The sequence below is a fragment of the Saimiri boliviensis genome, chromosome 19 (assembly GCF_048565385.1).
Source record: "Saimiri boliviensis isolate mSaiBol1 chromosome 19, mSaiBol1.pri, whole genome shotgun sequence".
NCBI lineage: Eukaryota > Metazoa > Chordata > Mammalia > Primates > Cebidae > Saimiri > Saimiri boliviensis.
Genome location: NC_133467.1, coordinates 18,923,951 through 18,940,659, shown reverse-complemented (window position 1 = coordinate 18,940,659; position 16,709 = coordinate 18,923,951). Strand labels below are relative to the sequence as shown.

General features: G+C 43.3%; 1 long non-coding RNA gene across 12 annotated transcripts in view; it reads left to right on the top strand.

Moving 5' to 3' along the window:
- LOC104650938 (uncharacterized) overlaps positions 1 to 16,709 on the top strand; it is a 224,068-nt gene that overhangs the window by 31,472 nt on the left and 175,887 nt on the right. For all 12 annotated transcript variants that reach the window (XR_012515142.1, XR_012515147.1, XR_012515144.1 and 9 more), the window contains exon 3: positions 7,666 to 7,752. This is a non-coding gene — a long non-coding RNA (uncharacterized LOC104650938). The remainder of the gene's footprint in view (positions 1 to 7,665; positions 7,753 to 16,709) is intronic.

Genomic DNA, 16,709 nt, shown 5'->3' with positions numbered 1-16,709 from the left:
GGAGGCCCAGTGCCTAAAGGATAGTAGGGGAGAGAATGCTACAAATCAGAGAGTAGGCTTATAAATGAAATGAGAGTCTTGCTCTGCTTTCTAATGAATTAGAATTAAAGTCATAATTATATTGGTGAAATGAAGAAAAAGGATCAACATTGAAAGCAGCTGTCTTTGAAAGCTGATGCTTCTAAAGGAGCTAAAGGATTTTGGTTCCATGGCACACCTAGATGAGCTTCAGATATGCAAAGCAGGGGAGAGAACTACCATGCTGTCAGCTAGAAGTGGGAAGAATTCTCAGGGGAGAGAGGGAGAGAGGAGCTGTGGTGTTGCACATTAAGGCATGGCCAGTGAGAAATCCCTGGAGAATGTTCAAGAAATGGGACATCTAGTGTCAGATGTTAGGTTGTTTGCTGTGAGGTGAGAAAATGTAACCCATCCCTCATGACCTACAAACCATCAATAAAAATTCTGCTAACGTGCAAAGCTTGTAAAAATGATTGCTTTTAGGTGAAAGGATAGGGTCGGGTGAAGAAGGTGCAGAATTATGGAGAGAAGAGAATAAGAATTCAGCAAGGGCAGGAAATTGGGGCCAGAGGTGAGAATAGAATATAAGCTCCCTTGAAATTTGCAGAAATCTCAAGGGAGGCATTAGATTTTTTCCCTCAGACATAATATAGGGGTTTGAGCCAAACAGATGTATATTTTAAAGAGCATAGTGACCTGCACTGACCTCTGAGAAACATTTGTCTAAAGCTTTTACCTTTCTAGAGCACCTTTATATTCATTCCCATCATTCTCTCTTGTCGGCACAAGCAGCCGAGTCTTTGCAGGGCTGGCAGGGGCCTGCCTTCTTAGTCTTCTGAGGTGGTACCTGCCCCAGGAAGCAGAGACTGAGAGAGAATGCAAGAGGGCTTTTAGAACATGTGGGGAGAGAAGAGATTCATGCAGCTCTGAGAGTCAAATAAAAATGTGGGTGCGGCCTGAAAATTGGAAAAGCATTTTAAAGCTTTATTAAAAAGTGCCCAGTTTTGTCATATCTAATTTCCAGGTGCGACATCCCTGGGTCCCAAATGTGCCAGTTTAATTTTTTCTGGGAGGAAGTGTCCTGTAACAATATGATGACCTGATCTGACCCCTGGTCTCTCCCAGGAATGTAGAGCCCTGAGTTTTGTGGGGCAAGAAGCAAGGTCTTGTCAGGTCGCGGGGTAAAGTAGAAGTGGGGTGGGCTGTGATAATTCCTTTCTTCTTTCAGTTGTTGTCTGACAGGGCTAGGCCCTAGGACAAATTTGGTATGCTGACTTGCACCATCTCAAGTAAAAATAGGATAAGTACACCTCATCTCCCTTGCTTATTACTGTGCCTTGTCCATGCTTTGACTCTGCACAGGAATTCCTTCCTGGGTAATCTTTAGTGCTCTTTGAATGGTCTCGGGGAGAGGAAGAGAGGAAGGGGGAGGCTGATGCAGAGCCATAAAAGGTGGAAGTGCAGGGCCTGAAGATAAGTTAACTGTCTGACCTGTTGTTCTTTGGTCACATGATCTGCATTCTCAGCCCTTTTCTACAAGTTTTCTGGAGACCTGGGGTGACCCCCTTCAGAGTGGGTGAGGACACGAGCTGTTACAGTACAAGTGTTGTATTGCATCAGGGACGCTTGCAGGGTTGGTGGGGGACATGGAAGTGTGGGGGAGGGGAAATGGCATCCCCTGTTGATTGGCAGTGATGACTTAGCACTGATGCATGCTCTAGGACATCATGAGTGCATTTCACCTGGAATCATCCACTTGACAAATACTTATTGGGGGCAGGTAATATGCCAGGTATTAGGGATGCAGAAATGAAAATGGAGCCTATGGCAATTTCTGTTCTAGGTGGTGGATTACAAATTGGAGCAAAGGCTTACAAGACCCTCTCTGACTTGGACCCCATTACTTCTCCACTCCAACTCTCCCTACTTTATCCTGTGTTCCCTCTCACAGTTCCAGACACACTAACCTCTTTGCTGTTCTTAGAACACCTCAGAGTCTTTGCACTGGCTGTGACCTCTGTCTAGATTGCTCATCTCCCTGACCTCTTTCAGTGTTTACTCAACTGTCTGATCTCCCTGTTAAAAGCGTTACTGGTTCTTCTGCCAATACTGCCGATCTATCTTATTTTATTCTACATTTTCTTTCTAAAGCATTTATCTTCTTCTACCATACTATCTAGTTGATTTATTATGCTTAATTATTTATTATCTGTCATCACCTTTGAGAATATGAGCTCCATGAAAGCGAGCATTGCTGATACATCCCCAGCACCTAGAAGAGCATCGTTGAATGAATTAACAGACTATAGTGGGGGTTTTGGGAAGTCATCTTGCCTCTCCCCGTTCTGGGGCAGGCCTTTTCAGGGCTTTACCTGAGCTCAGCTCTTCCTCCATCTCTTGAATCTCACCCTCAGCAATTGTATCAGGGAAGATCTTTAAGGTTCTCTAAGCAAGCCTAGCCAGGCATGAGAAACTTCCTTCCTGTGGAGCCTGCAGGAAAAGCAATGCAACTAAGTAGAAGAGGGGACACACTGTCACTCTGGGAAATGTTTTTAGGAACTTAATTATCATGGCTTTGAGATAACTCAGCAAAGGAAGTTTTTGAAAGGATTTTGAAAGGATTTTTGAAAGGATTTTGCCTTTCATTTAGAGATCTAATTGCAGTCTCCCAAATATGATCTACATTTTGCTCATCCATCTAGTTCTGATTCTCCTTCAAGAGGCCGGACACACACACACACACACACACACACACACACACACACACACACACACCTGCTTCTACCCCTTCAACATAAAATGGAATGTAAACTCCATGAAAACTGGAGTCTCATCTGTTTTGTCCACCATGATAACTCCAGTGCCTAGAAGATTGTTACCTGGAAAATAATAGGTGCTCAATAAATATTTGCTGAATGAATGGAAAACTCAGACCTCGTCAGAAGGACCTAGTTTTTCATATTTTCCTATTTTTCAAGAAAAGCCAGATATTCATATGTTAGGTATTCTCTCCCTATGTGGCAATTTATTTAAAATTATTAAAATACTGTGTTAGTCAAATAAATTACATCTGCAGGATTATCTGTCCTGCCAGCTTCTGGTTTGGAGTCACTGCCCTAAATTCATTGCAGATTCTATGCTAAGTATTTTGGAGCGAGGAGGGAGAGAGGTTGGGAATTTTAAGGGGAAAGAGGTAAGAGAGGAGACAGGGGAAGACTCCTTTTCTCAATGATCAGAGAGTCTCACAAGGAGTAGGGACCCCTACTTTTCTCCCTGACAATGTCTTTGCCGAGGTGGTGAGATTTCAGAAGGGGGCAGGGCCATAGGCCCAGGGGGATTGGGGGGTCACAGTTCCTCTTTAACTTTACATGAAAGTCGTAGAGAGGTCAAATTCCAAGATATCAGGAAGGCACAATGCAGTTATAAGGCAGGAGGGGGCCTGCCAAAAATTTTGGGCGTCCTAAGCATCCCCAGTCTCTTTGCATAACCCTGGTGGATGGGTGGGAGTTGCAGTAATTGACTGGGCTGGATTTCCCACCAGACTGGAGGGAATGGGACTCAGAGGCACATTAAAACGAAAGTAAATAAAGCTGTAGGATTATTTCTTGTACAACCAAGTTTGTGAACTAATATTCGTTCATAGTACATGGTATTTTGTTTCTGTCGAAGTGGGGAAGACAGCTGGGAAGGGAGAAAGTATAACAGACTTCGCCCCAACACAGGCTTTTAGTCTCATGGTCCCCTTGAGTTTTAGTGGGCACCTTTCAGATCAGCCTTGGACCGTGTCCTCCCAGATGAGTCTCCCGGTTTGAACTCCCATCCAGACGTCCCGAGTAAGGGCCTCATTTGTTCCAAAACCCTGTTGCTTAGGAATTTGCAGTCACAGCATTTGCCACATATGTTCCGGCAGCAGGGGCGAGGCTGAGGCATCACGGGCCTCTTATGGTCCAGATGAGTGACGGTCAGTGCCAAATGCATAGCGTCCGTTCGTTGGCTGTGGCCTCAATTCTCCTAGCTTGTAAACAGGAATTCCTAGGCTCTGTGAGTGCAGTCCTTCTGTGAAGAAAACAAAACGCTTCTTGACCCGTTTCTTGTTCTAAATACTCCTCTCCTCCTCGGTGCTCTTCCTTTACCCCTCTCTCTAGAGAATGGCCTGGAAAGAAGGAAACCAGCTGGCTCAAGCTGGCAGACAGGGTGAGATTTTTGTGCAGATAATTTTCCATCAAATGGGAGCCGGAAGGTAGAGGTGGCATTGCTGCTTCCATTTAGGAAGCAGAGCTGCTTTCTGGCAAAGAGCTTGAGTGGGCAGCAGCACGTAGGTGCACCTTCCCGTTCGCAGGCTCACCTGTCTCCTGGCCCCATCTACAGAAATTCCAAGGGCTTGTACATTAAGGCTGAAGGACTTTCCATAGGGGTGGGACTGCTCTGTGCTGCTGGAATGTTTTCCTTCTCCCCAAAAGAGGTGAGTGCACGCAAGTATGAAGTAAAACGAAAAAGCTCCCAACTTTTTCTGAGGACTGGCAAACTGCAAAATACATTATGTGCTTGAGCAATGGAGGAAAAATAACCTCAGGTTGAATCATGCCTGTGCCTTTCTCCGTATCTCACCCCTCTAATCCCACCTCCTCATCTTGGATAAGTAAAGGAGGAAAGGAAGGAGAGGGAGGGCATGGAGGAGAGAAGAGGGAAGGTGGGCGAAGTCCCAAAGTCAGGTTTGGAAGTGGTTTGGCCAGGAACTGGGTGGAAGATTGGGAAAACTGTCTTTATTGAGGACATGAATGTAACTGCCTTAGGGGGATTTGAGGTATAATGTAGGGTGTGCTGTATCCACCACTGGAATTCAGACATGTCTGGGCATCTCTGTCCAATTGGTCCCATGAGATAGGCAGGGACTCAGGAATCTACTGGAAGAATCTACTGGAAGAATCTTCATCCTATGGGGGCAGAAACCAAGCACCACGATCTCAGCCACGTAACAGGGCCTTAGACTTCTGAGGGGAGGAGTGACGGTGTGAGCCCAGTGTCTGTCAGACACGTCTGTCCCAGTGCTGGCTCCGTGCCCTAGTGAGAGAGGACTAGCTGCGAGTGTAAACTCCCAAGATGTCGAGCAGGAGCATCTCTGCTTCGGTAGTCCTGAAACACTTCCTAACTGCACATGTGGAGGGGGGCATTCTCCTCCATATGGTGCCATAGATAACCAGTGCCTGTGGGCGATGAGGGTACTATGGGAAGTGCTTTTTGGGAGCCACATCATCGCTGATCGAAATGGTGGAGGGCACATGCAGGTCAGCTCTGAGGACTCCCGGAACAATTTGGGTGGCATTTGGGAGGGTGGGCATCTGGGATACCACATCAACAGGATTACAGCAGCCACAATAGTAATTCTGTCTTGCATTTCAACCAGAATGGACTTTACAGAAATTTTCACATGTATGTTTTTATTTGAGCATCATGACCTCCCATGTGGTAGAAGCAAGTGTAGTAATACTCCTCAGTACCAAGTGGGGCTGGACTTGACACCTTTGAGGACATTTCAGCTCCATCACTCCAGCATTCTTGGGGGTTGTCCAAGGGCCCATCTTGGGCTATTCATTAGGTAGGCACACTTCGGAAGCTGTGAAGTCAAGACACATGCATTGCCTGGGGGCCTCCTCCCTGCCTGGGGTTCTGAACAGAAGCCAAAACAGTAAAGAGGGAGATAAAAATATTATTTTTATTACTGCTAAAGGGTAAGTGGGAAGAAGCAGCTTACAGTGACAAACAAATGGCCCTGCTCTCTGAGCACAGGGTTGGACGGAACTGTCTACCCTGTCCCAGGAGAGGATACTTTTCCAGGTAAAACTTTGAGCATAAAAAGGCCGAAGGGAACAAGAAGAAATGGAGGAAGGGGCTGGGTGACTCTGTCTGGTGCATCCCTCTAACTCACCAACCAGGTGAAGGTGGGAAGGGCCAGGAATGTCACATGAATGGATGTCCCTCAACATGGGAGAAATGTCAGAGTTAGGGAAAACAGGTTCCTATATGAACAACTGTACTATATTGACACGCAACTTCTCTTGGGGCCAGGCCCTCTACACTGGCAGGAGTGGCTTAATTTTCTGGCCCATTGAGAGTTCATTGCCATATTAGGATTCTCCAGGGAAACGGAACCAATGGGATATGTGGGAGATTTTGTGTGTGTGTGTGTGTGTGTACAGAGAGAGAGGGAGTGTTGGGGAGGAAGACACCAATACAAGTAAATATACTGAACACAATTAAGTTATGAAGGTTTTTATTAATCCTTGGATCAATTAGTACCTCTCAGTCATCTGGCATCTGTGGACCATACCCTGAGTCATGGGGCTTCTTAAATATTTTTTGTATTGAAAACAAGAACAACTTACTTCCTGATTCAATGAGTAGCAAAAGTGTCTGCTATATGCAATGCTCTGTGTTGTGGAGGACATGAAGGGAAATGACATGTGGCATTTGTTTTCTGGAAGCTCAAGGTTAAGTTGATGATGGCAAAGCATAACATAATGATGCATTTAAGACGATGTAAGCCAAATGTTGTGGTCTGAGGTGGGGCTAATTCCCAGCTAGAGTCAGAAGAAGCCTCAGTGGAAAAGAAAACATTTAAATTGTACCCTCAAGAGTGAATAGAATTTTGAAAAGCATAATTTAGACTGGGTGTAGTGGCTCAGCCTGTAATCCCAGCACTTTGGGAGGCTGAGGAGGCTGGATCGCCTCATCATGAGTTTGAGACCACCCTGTCAACATGGTGACATTCCATCTCTACTAAAAATTCAAAAATCAGCTGAGTGTGGTGGCATGTGCCTGTAATTCTAGTTACTCGGAAGGCTGAGGAAGAAGAAGTGCTTGAACCCAGGAGGCGGAGGTTATAGTGAGCTGAGATTGCACCACTGCACTCCAGCCTGGGCAATAGAGTGAGACTCCATCTCAAAAAAAAAAAAAAAAAAAAAAAAAAAGCAGAAATTAAAGCAAATTATATTCCAGGCTAGACTGAATTTGAGGAATGTTGATAAATCTGGTCTTGCTAGAGTATTGTGTGTGTATGTGTTTGGGGGGGCAAAGTGGGGAGGGGGACGGCTACAGGGGCCTTCTTGGGGCTGAAATGTGGGAAGAAAAAATTTAAAGACGAGTTCAGTTGGGAAAGGTCGTTTATGGTTACACTGGGAAAGGCACTGAGTGTTGTGCTAAGGACTTAAGACTTCCTTCTGAAGGTAATGGGGTGGCAATTCACTGTTTTTAGGTACATGACGGATGGACACACACACACACACACACACACACACACACACACACACACACAGTCCCCCCATGTAGCCTGTTGGTTCTGTTTCCCTGAAGAATGCTGACTAACACAGCAATGAAGGATTGCCTTCTGGTAATCAAATGCATGAAGGAAGAATGGTGGTCAGAGCCAGTGCAAGAGCCTTGGTCAAAGCTGGGTGAGGACTGACCCATCGCAGAGGCGGTGGAAATGGATATGAGGGCACTCATTGGAGCAGTTTGGAAGGCAGAACCTGAAAATGGTTAGGAGTGATTTTGGTTGGCATGGGAGGAAGTCAATCAGGAGGTTATCCCTATTTTAGCACTCAGCATGCTCTACTTTGTGTCAGTGACTCGTTCTTCTATGTCCCCCAGGTACCATCAAGAATGAAGGTTTGTTGACGACAGTCAGGGCTTTCATCTTTGTGTGCCCCTCACCCTTCAGCACAGAGCTCTGGCCAGGTGAGTGCCATCTATAAATGTTAGTGACAATGAAGTGACCCCAGGAGGATAGGGTGGGGCATGCAAATCACATGGGCGAGGGTCTGTTTGTCACTGTGTGGGCGTGCCACCTGGCACCTGAAGTGAAACTCTCTGCAAAGCACACGTGTGGAACGGAGGAGCCTGTGTGGGAAATCCCTTCCTGACACCCATGAGTGGTTGCCTCATTAGCATCCCCAGAACAGTAGAGGGAGGGAGCCTGATCAGTAACAGGAGGTCAGGAGGGTCCTGCTACTCATCCTGTTCTGGGCTGGGGAAGACAGACCGGTTAGGATTCCTGCTGAGGGGAGTCCAGGTTCTGGCCACTCACCGGCCTAGGACTCACCACCTATGCCCATCACATGAGCCATAAAAGGATGTGGAAGTTATCATTGGTGATACGTTCTCAGGGTCACCTGCAGGGGCATTTGTCTGGCAGGATGAGGGCTAAACATTGTCTCCTTTTATATTTGATTTACTTTTTTTGGAAAAAGTAATGCATGTAGAAAATTTTTAGAATATTTGAAAGTCCGTATAATTAAAAAGATAAATAAAAACACCCATTGTCCCACCACCAAAGATAGCTGTTGCCAGATTTTCATGAGTGTAAGGCAGCATGTCCTTTCCATACATATCAGGTGTATATATTATTTATCATCTATATGATGTACCATATTCATACTATATATACGGCCATTACCAAGTAATGGTGCTTTTTATTTCCTCAGTTAATCACCAGGGTGCACTTCTATCCTCATATGTAGGACGTCCAGGATCTCATCAGATGCTCTTTTTTCTTCCATTGTTCTGAACATCAGGGGTCACTCCCTCAAAAGGGAGCCAGACTTTCGGCTCAGACACAGTAGGTGACAAAGCGGGTCTGATCCAATGAAGCTTATCTTTCTTGCTGCCACATGGTATCCCTGTTGAAAACTATTTGCCAATTCCATGGCATCTTCGAAGTTCTAGGCTATTGTCAGTACTTAGGCGGCAATGGAATAGCTCTCTCAGTTCATGCTCTCACTCTCAAACATTGTTCCCGAAGGACTACCATGGGTTCAGATGGTTGCACTATGACCTCTTCCTGCCTCAGCCACACACTCTCCCAGAGTTGATTCAAACCCATAAGCCTCAGGCTCCAGAAATGAGTCTGAGTCCCCAGCATGGCATCCCTTTACGCTTCTTGTCTTTGGGGCCTTTAGAACCTTCTCCTGCCAACAAAACATGGTCAGGCTACTCCTGCTTGTGTAATTTTAACTCTTGGGTAGAAAGGTGTAGGAGTCTAGGTTACTTCCTTTTCAGAAGATTCCGAATGCCATATGCAAATGGGTTCTTCTTTTCCCCAGAAGTCAGCTCTGCATATGGAGGAATATTTGTCAGGCTACAAAAGGTTTAATTCCATTGTTTGCCAAGGAATGTGCCAAACGACTAAGATCTTCTCTAAGGTGTCAGAGAGGACAACCACAATAGATGATTGTATGACTGACTAAAAAGTTAGCTGATCTCTCACCTAGGAGGAGGATCGGGCTGTTTCAACAGATGCTTACATGGGGCTTTCCCTTTGGAGCCAATAAAATCTGTTGCTCCCCCCACCTGTGTGTTGTCCTGGTGATTTGGGCCTCTCTGACTCAGTAGGCAGGCTTGGAAAGCCAAACGTTGCCTCCTAGGGCATTGATGGTGTGTACAGTTCAGGTCTTTCAATCATCAGTTAAAAAAATGGAAATTCTTCCAAACCTCAGAGCTGAGGATTCACTCTGAATAATAATTTTATGTGAAATTGATGTACTTTATGTTCAGACTATATCCTGCATCTTGTCGCTTCTTACCACCCAGGTTCAGGCCACTGTCGTTGCTCATCTGGACAATTACAATCACCTCCCAGTTCTCTGCTTGCATGCTTTCCCCTCTGTTGTCTGTGCTTCACACAGCAGTCAGGATAGATGGCTCAAAACCTCCAGTGCCTTCTGGCAACACACTAGAATGAAATCCACACTCCCCACTGAGGCACGTGGACCCTCCAGCGTGTGACCCCTGTGAGTCTCTCCAATCTTACCCATTTCTCTTGTTGCTCCAGCTACACTGTTTTTCTTGCTCTTCCTTGAGTAGCCACACCTGTTTCTTCCTCAGAGCTTTTACTCGTGTTTTTCCTTCTCCCTAGAATGTTCTTCCTCCATTTCTTCATATAGTTCATGCTCTCAATTCACTAAAAGATGTTCAAAAGTCACTTTTGTAGAGAGGACTTTAAAGATCGACACTATCTCCTGACTAATGTCCTTCCTTGCCCCCACCTGTGTCCCTGAATCACACAATTTTTCTTCATAATTTTTACCATTACCTGACACGTTTTTTACTTTATTTATTTGTTTCTTTATGTGTTGTCTATCTTTCTAGCATTAGAATTGAAGTTCCTTTAGAAAAGGCCACGTTTACCCTTTCTGTGGTAGAGTCCATTGGTCCTAGGGCAGTGCCTGGCACATAGTAGATACTTAATGAATGTGTTGTACATGAATAAATGAATAAATGAGACTGTTTCTCAAATCAAATACTCCTTAATCTATTGTTTCTCTAATCTTTTGGGTTTATAAACAGGAATAGTTAGCAATTTGGATAGGGTTTGGCCGGATAGTTCTGTTTCATATGACACTGGCTGGGGTCATTCATTAATCTGCATTTAGCTGGTGCTTAACATGGGCTGGGAGATCCAAGAAGGCTTCATTAATATGTTTGGTTCCTAGATGCTCTCTACAAGGCCTTTTTTTCTCTGCATGGCTAACTGGGCTTCCCTACAGCATGGTGGTCTCAAGGTGATTGTACTTTTTACCTGGCAGCTGACTTCTAAGAGGGAGCAGCAGTCCACACACTGATTTCTAATATTACCCACTAGCTTTACGACACTGGGAAAATTATTTCCATTCTTTAAACTTCCTCATAGGTTTAAAGTGATACCTTTTAAGAGGAGAATGGAATCCCAGAACTTTATGACCCCTTTGCTAGGGACAGGGTGAGAATTACTTTTTTATTCACTTCCTTTCCGCTTATCGGAACTATTGATAAGTGAGGGGTTTCTGACCAGAAGTGCAAGAAAAATTGCCATTTCAAAGCTTTATATCGTTTAGCCTGGAAAATTCACATTTAAGGACCAGTTTGTTGTTGTTAAAGGCAAAGCCCACGGGCATGAAGGGGATCTAAAAGTGTTCTGCATAACGAAGTGAAAGAAAATTTCTGTTCCCTAGCCCTAGAGCTGAGAGAAAGAGAGAATGAGAGAAAGCTTGCAGTGGGCGGTTGAGATCCCAGGTGCATGGCAGCCTTAGGCCTAGGCTCTAGAAGAGGGGGCTTGGCGAGACTGTGATATTAAACTTCAGCCTGTTTCCTTTTTGTAACTGCTTCCATTATCACCAAACCTTCAGGAAAAGCTTTATATTGGTATTATGTAGAGGCCTAAGGAGAAGGGGACATGTTTAACCTTCAATGAAAGAGGCAAGGAGAGAGGACATCTCAGGAGGGAGAGGGAGAGGGGAGGCAAGTGATGAGCTGACAGCAGGAATTTGAAGAACATTTGAGCCCATCTTAGAAATACTGGAGAAAATATTAGACTTCTCTGGTGTAGTATGTTATGTATGTAGGGGCTCGGGCTATTTTACTGGGGAAGACTGACCCCAGGATGCTAGCTAGTAGTGTTGAGGATATTCTGATTATGCGTAAAGTACTTGGCCCATTACTGACTTATCTTACATGGTGACTTCTGCTATTGTTATTCAGAGTTGAAATAACTTGCTGAGGGAAATCAAGTTTGGTGTGGCAACTGGCATTCAGAACCAGGCTTATCTGACTCTTAATATCTTCATTTTTTTCTACTCTACCACATTTCTTTCAAAAACTATGTACTCGCTACTAAGTCTTTATTCCGAGTATTAAAGCCAAATGAAACACCTGGTGGCAGCTTGCAGCCAAGTTAAATGATGATGCACCCTAGATCACCCAAGGCAAGGCAGGGGCATTTTGGGGGCTGGCTGGGGATTGCCCAAGCACAATCTCTCTTATTTTGGGGTCAAGTCTCCAGAGAGTATAAGGCTCTAAAGTCCATCTCGGTTCCAGCACTTCTAAAATCTTGTTTATATGCTAATTGTACTCCACCTTCAGCTGGGGTTCTGTCATTTGTCAAGTAAATAGTTTTGATAATGAGAAAAGAAACTAGAAATGCAAATGAAAGGAGACAAAGAATGTGAGTGAGCTGGAGCAAGTTTAGAGGAAACTTATAAATTCCTGCTCAGAGCCACATTGTCTCATATGTAAACTCACACCTTTATTTTTATTTATTCTGGCATCAAAAGCTTTCCTTGCATTAGTGTTGATACTGTTAATGTTTTATAGGATGTAGAGGTCATAGTCACATTGAAATCCTCCTTCAGTGAATGGAGTGTTCTTATATTTATTGAAACATATACTGAGTTTGGGTCAGACTGTCATTTACCCTTACCAAAGACCTGAGAATTCTTCAGGGGTGTTGGTGACCTTTAGCGCTCCTACCATCGTTAACATATACTCCTCTATGTCCCCAGAGAGTGAAAAAACTCTTCAATCCCTTTTTATTTTTTTCTTTTTCGAGACGGAGTGTCACCCTTATGCCCAGGCTGCAGTGAAGTGGCTCAATCTTGGCTCACTCTGCACCCGGGGTTCAAGCGATTCTCCTGCCTCTGCCTCTGGAGCAGCTGAGTGAGATTACAGGTGCCCACCACCATGCCTGGCTAAGTTTTTTATTTTTAGTACAGATGGTGTTTCACAACTCCTTTCTCTTAACTGAGACCTAGATCTTCTTGAAGACCCAACTTCCTCTGCAGTCTCCACGAATAGAGGCGACTCATTCTACATTCCGTGCAGCCTCCTCCCGGGAAAAAGTTGCTGTTTTCCAGACTCCCACCTCCACCTCCAGAACAGCACTCATTAGCCTTGCCATGGAAGCTTTTTTTTTTTCTTTTAGGTCTTATCACCTCACTTATATCATATTCTTTCCTCCTGGTCAGTGACATCAGCCTACGTCCTAGTTAGTTCCTGTATTAGGGTTCTCTTAGAGGGACAGAACTAATAGGATATATGTGTAATAAACATATATATGGGAGTTTATTAAGTATTAACTTACATGATCGCAAGGTCCCACAATAGGCTGTCTGCAAGCTGAGGAGGAAGGAGAGCCAATTTGAATCCCAAAGTTGAATAACCTGGAGTCTGATGTTCAGATTAACAGCAGACTTCTCAGAAGAAACCCTACAAGCTAGAAGGGATTGGGTCTCTATCTCCAACCTCCTCAAGCAAAACAATAATTACCCAAGAATTTTGTATCCAGTAAAACTAAGCAAGGAAGGAAGATACAGTTGTTTTCAGGCAAACAAATGAGAGAATTTGCCAATACCAACCCGCCACTATAAGAATCACTAAAAGGAGCTCTAAAATCTTGAAACAAATCCTGGAAACACATCAAAACAGAATCTCTTTAAAGCACAAAGCACACAGGACTTATAAAACAAAAATACAGGTTGAAAAGCAAAAACAAAAAACTGTTGCCAAAGTATACAGGCAATGAAGAGCATGATGAATACAACAGTACCTCATATTTCAATACTAGCATTGAATGTGAATGGCCTAAATGCTCCACTTAAAAGATGCAGAACTGCAGAATGGATAAGAACTCACCAACCAACCATGTGCCTCTTTCAGGAGACTCATCAAACACATAAGGACTCACATAAACTTAAAGCATAGGGGTGGAAAAGGGCATTGCATGCAAACAGACATCAAAAGTGAGCAGGGGTAGCTATTCTTACATCAGACAAAACAAACTTTAAAGCAACAGTGGTTAAAAGAGACAAAGAGGGACATTATATAATGGTAAAAGGCCTTGCCCAACAGCAAAATATCACGATTCTAAACATATATGCACCTAATACTGGAGCTCCCAAATTTATAAAACAATTATGAATAGACCTAAGAAATGAGATAGACAGCAACACAGTGATAGTGGGGGACTTCATTACTCCACTGATGGCACTAGACAGTTCATAAAGACAGAAAGTCAACAAAGAAACAATGAATTTAAACTATACCTTGGAACAAATGGACTTAACAGATATATACAGAACATTTCATCCAACAACCACAGGATACACATTCTATTCGACAGGGCATGGAACTGTTTATGTTGTAGGAAGTAAATGGTCTCCCATATTGCTGGGAGTGACAGTCATTATTAGTTGCTAATCCCAGAACATTTACTCTTTCTTCTTTGCTGACATATTTTATTTGTCTTCCTCTGATAATCTGCTTTCTTCAGCAGGGGCTGACAGCTTCTTAGCCTTAGGGACCTGCATCTTTTTTTTATTATTATTATACTTTAAGTTCTGGGGTACATGTGCAGATCATGCAGGTTTGTTACATAGGTATACATGTGCCATGGTGGTTTGCTGCATCCATCACCCCATCATCTATATTAGGTATTTCTATCCCTCCCCTAGCCTCCTAATGCTATCCCTCCCCTAGCCCCCACCCCTGCTATCCCTCCTCTAGCCTCCCACCCCCTGACAGACAGGCCCTGGTGTGTGATATTCCCATTCCTGTGTCTATGTATTCTCATTGTTCACCACCCACTTATGAATGAGAACATGCAGTGTTTGGTTTTCTGTTCTTGTGTCAATTTGCTGAAAATTATGGTTTCTAGCTTCATTTATGCCCCTGCAAAGGACATGAACTCATTGTTTTTTTACGGCTGCATAGTATTCCATGGTGTATATGTGCCACCTTTTCTTTATCCAGTCTATTGTTGATGGGCATTTGGGTTGGTTCCAAGTCTTTGCTACTGTGAACAGTGACACAATATACATATGTGTACAAGTGTCTTTATAACAGAATGATTTATAATCCTCTAGGTATATACCCAGTAATGAGATTCCTGGGTCAAATGGTATTTCTAGTTATAGATCCTTAAGGAATCACCACACTGTCTTCCACAATGGCTGAATTGATTAACACTCCCATCAACAGTGCAAAAGCACTCCTGTTTCCCCACATCCTCTCCAGCATCTGCTGTCTTCTGATTTTTTAATGATCACCATTCTAACTGGCGTGAGATGATATCTCAATGTAGTTTTGGTTTGCATTTCTCTAGTGACCAGTGATGACGAGCCTTTTTTCATATGTTTGTTGGCTGCGTAACTGTCTTCTTTTGAGATGTGGCTGTTCTATCCTTCACCCACTTGTTGATGAGGTTGGTTGTTTTTTCTTGTAAATTTGCTAAAGCTCTTTGTAGATTCTGGATATCAGCCCTTAGTCAGATGGGTAGATTGCAATTTTTTTTTTTAAATTCTGGAGGTTACTGGTTCATTCTAATAGTTTCTTTTTCTGTGCAGAAGCTCTTTAGTTTAATTAGGTCCCATTTGTCAATTTTGGCTTTTGTTGCTTGCTTTTGTTGTTTTAGTCATGAAGTCCTTGCCTATGCCTATGTCCTGAATGGAATTGCCTAGGTTTTCTTCTAGGGTTTTTATGGTGTTAGGTCTTACATTTAAATCTCTAATCCATCTGGAGTTAATTTTTGTGTAAGGTGTAAGGAAGGGATCCAGTTTCAGCTTTCTGCACTTGGCTAGCCACTTTTCCCAACACCATTTATTAAATAGGGAATCCTTTCCCCATTGCTTGTTTTTGTCAGGTTTGTCAAAGATCAGATGGTTGTAGATGTGTGGCATTACTTCCAAGGCCTCTGTTATGTTCCACTGGTCTATATCTCTGTTTTGGTACCAGTACCATGCTTTTTTGATTACTGTGGCCTTGTAGTATAGTTTGAAGTCAGGTAGCATGATACCTCCAGCTTTTTTTGTTTGTTTGTTTGTTTGCTAAGGATTGTCTTTGCTATGCGGTTCCTTTTTTAGTTTTATATGAAACTTAAGATGATTTTTTCCAACTCTGTGAAGAAAGTCAATGGTAGCTTGATGGGGATAGCATTGAATCTATAAATTAGTTTGGGCAGTATGGACATTTTTACAATATTGATTCTTCCTATCCATGAGCATGGAATGTTTTTCCATCTGTTTGTGTCCTCTCTTATTTCCTCAAGCAGTGGTTTGTAGTTCTCCTTGAAAAGTTCCCTCACATTCCTTGTTAGTTGTATTCCTAGGTATCTTATTCTCTTTGTAGCAATTGTGAATGGGAGTTCATTCATGATTTGTCTGTCTGTTATTGGTGTATAGGAATGCTTGTGATTTTTGCACATTGATTTTGTAATTCTGAGACTTTGCTGAAGCTGCTTATCAGCTTAAGGAGATTTTGGGCTGAGATGATGGGATCTTCTAAATACACAATCATGTCATCTGCACGTAGAGACAATTTGACTTCCTTTTTTTCTAATTGAATATCTTTTATTTCTTTTTCTTGCCTGATTGCCCTGTCCAGAACTCCCAATAATATATTGCACAGGAGTGGTGAGAGAAGGCATCCTTGTTTTGAGGGCACTGAATTTTAATTGCTCTAAGCTAGTTAATATAATATCATTTGACAAATGACTGTTGACCTGAGAGCACATGGTGAAATTGTAGCCAATGAGACACAAAAGGAAGTTGCTTCTGATTTCAAAGAGGTACACATTGCAGATATATTCCCTTTTCTTCCTCTGGACTTTGCCTACTGCAGGTGATGCCTGGAGTTTGGAACCAGAGAAGATATTTAATACAATATGAGTAGTAGAAAAGAAAAAGAGAAAGGACCTGGGTTATTGATGATGTCACTGAGGCACTGAATCAGTCAAATGCAGGACAGCTCTTCCCTGAGATTTTATCTGGGGTTTCTTTTATTAGCAGCCAAGAGCATTCCAACAGGTATAGAGCAACTGAGGTTCACTCTGCCATACTAGCATCAAAGAACCAGAGTTGAAATCTCAACTGTATCACCAACTAGCTCTG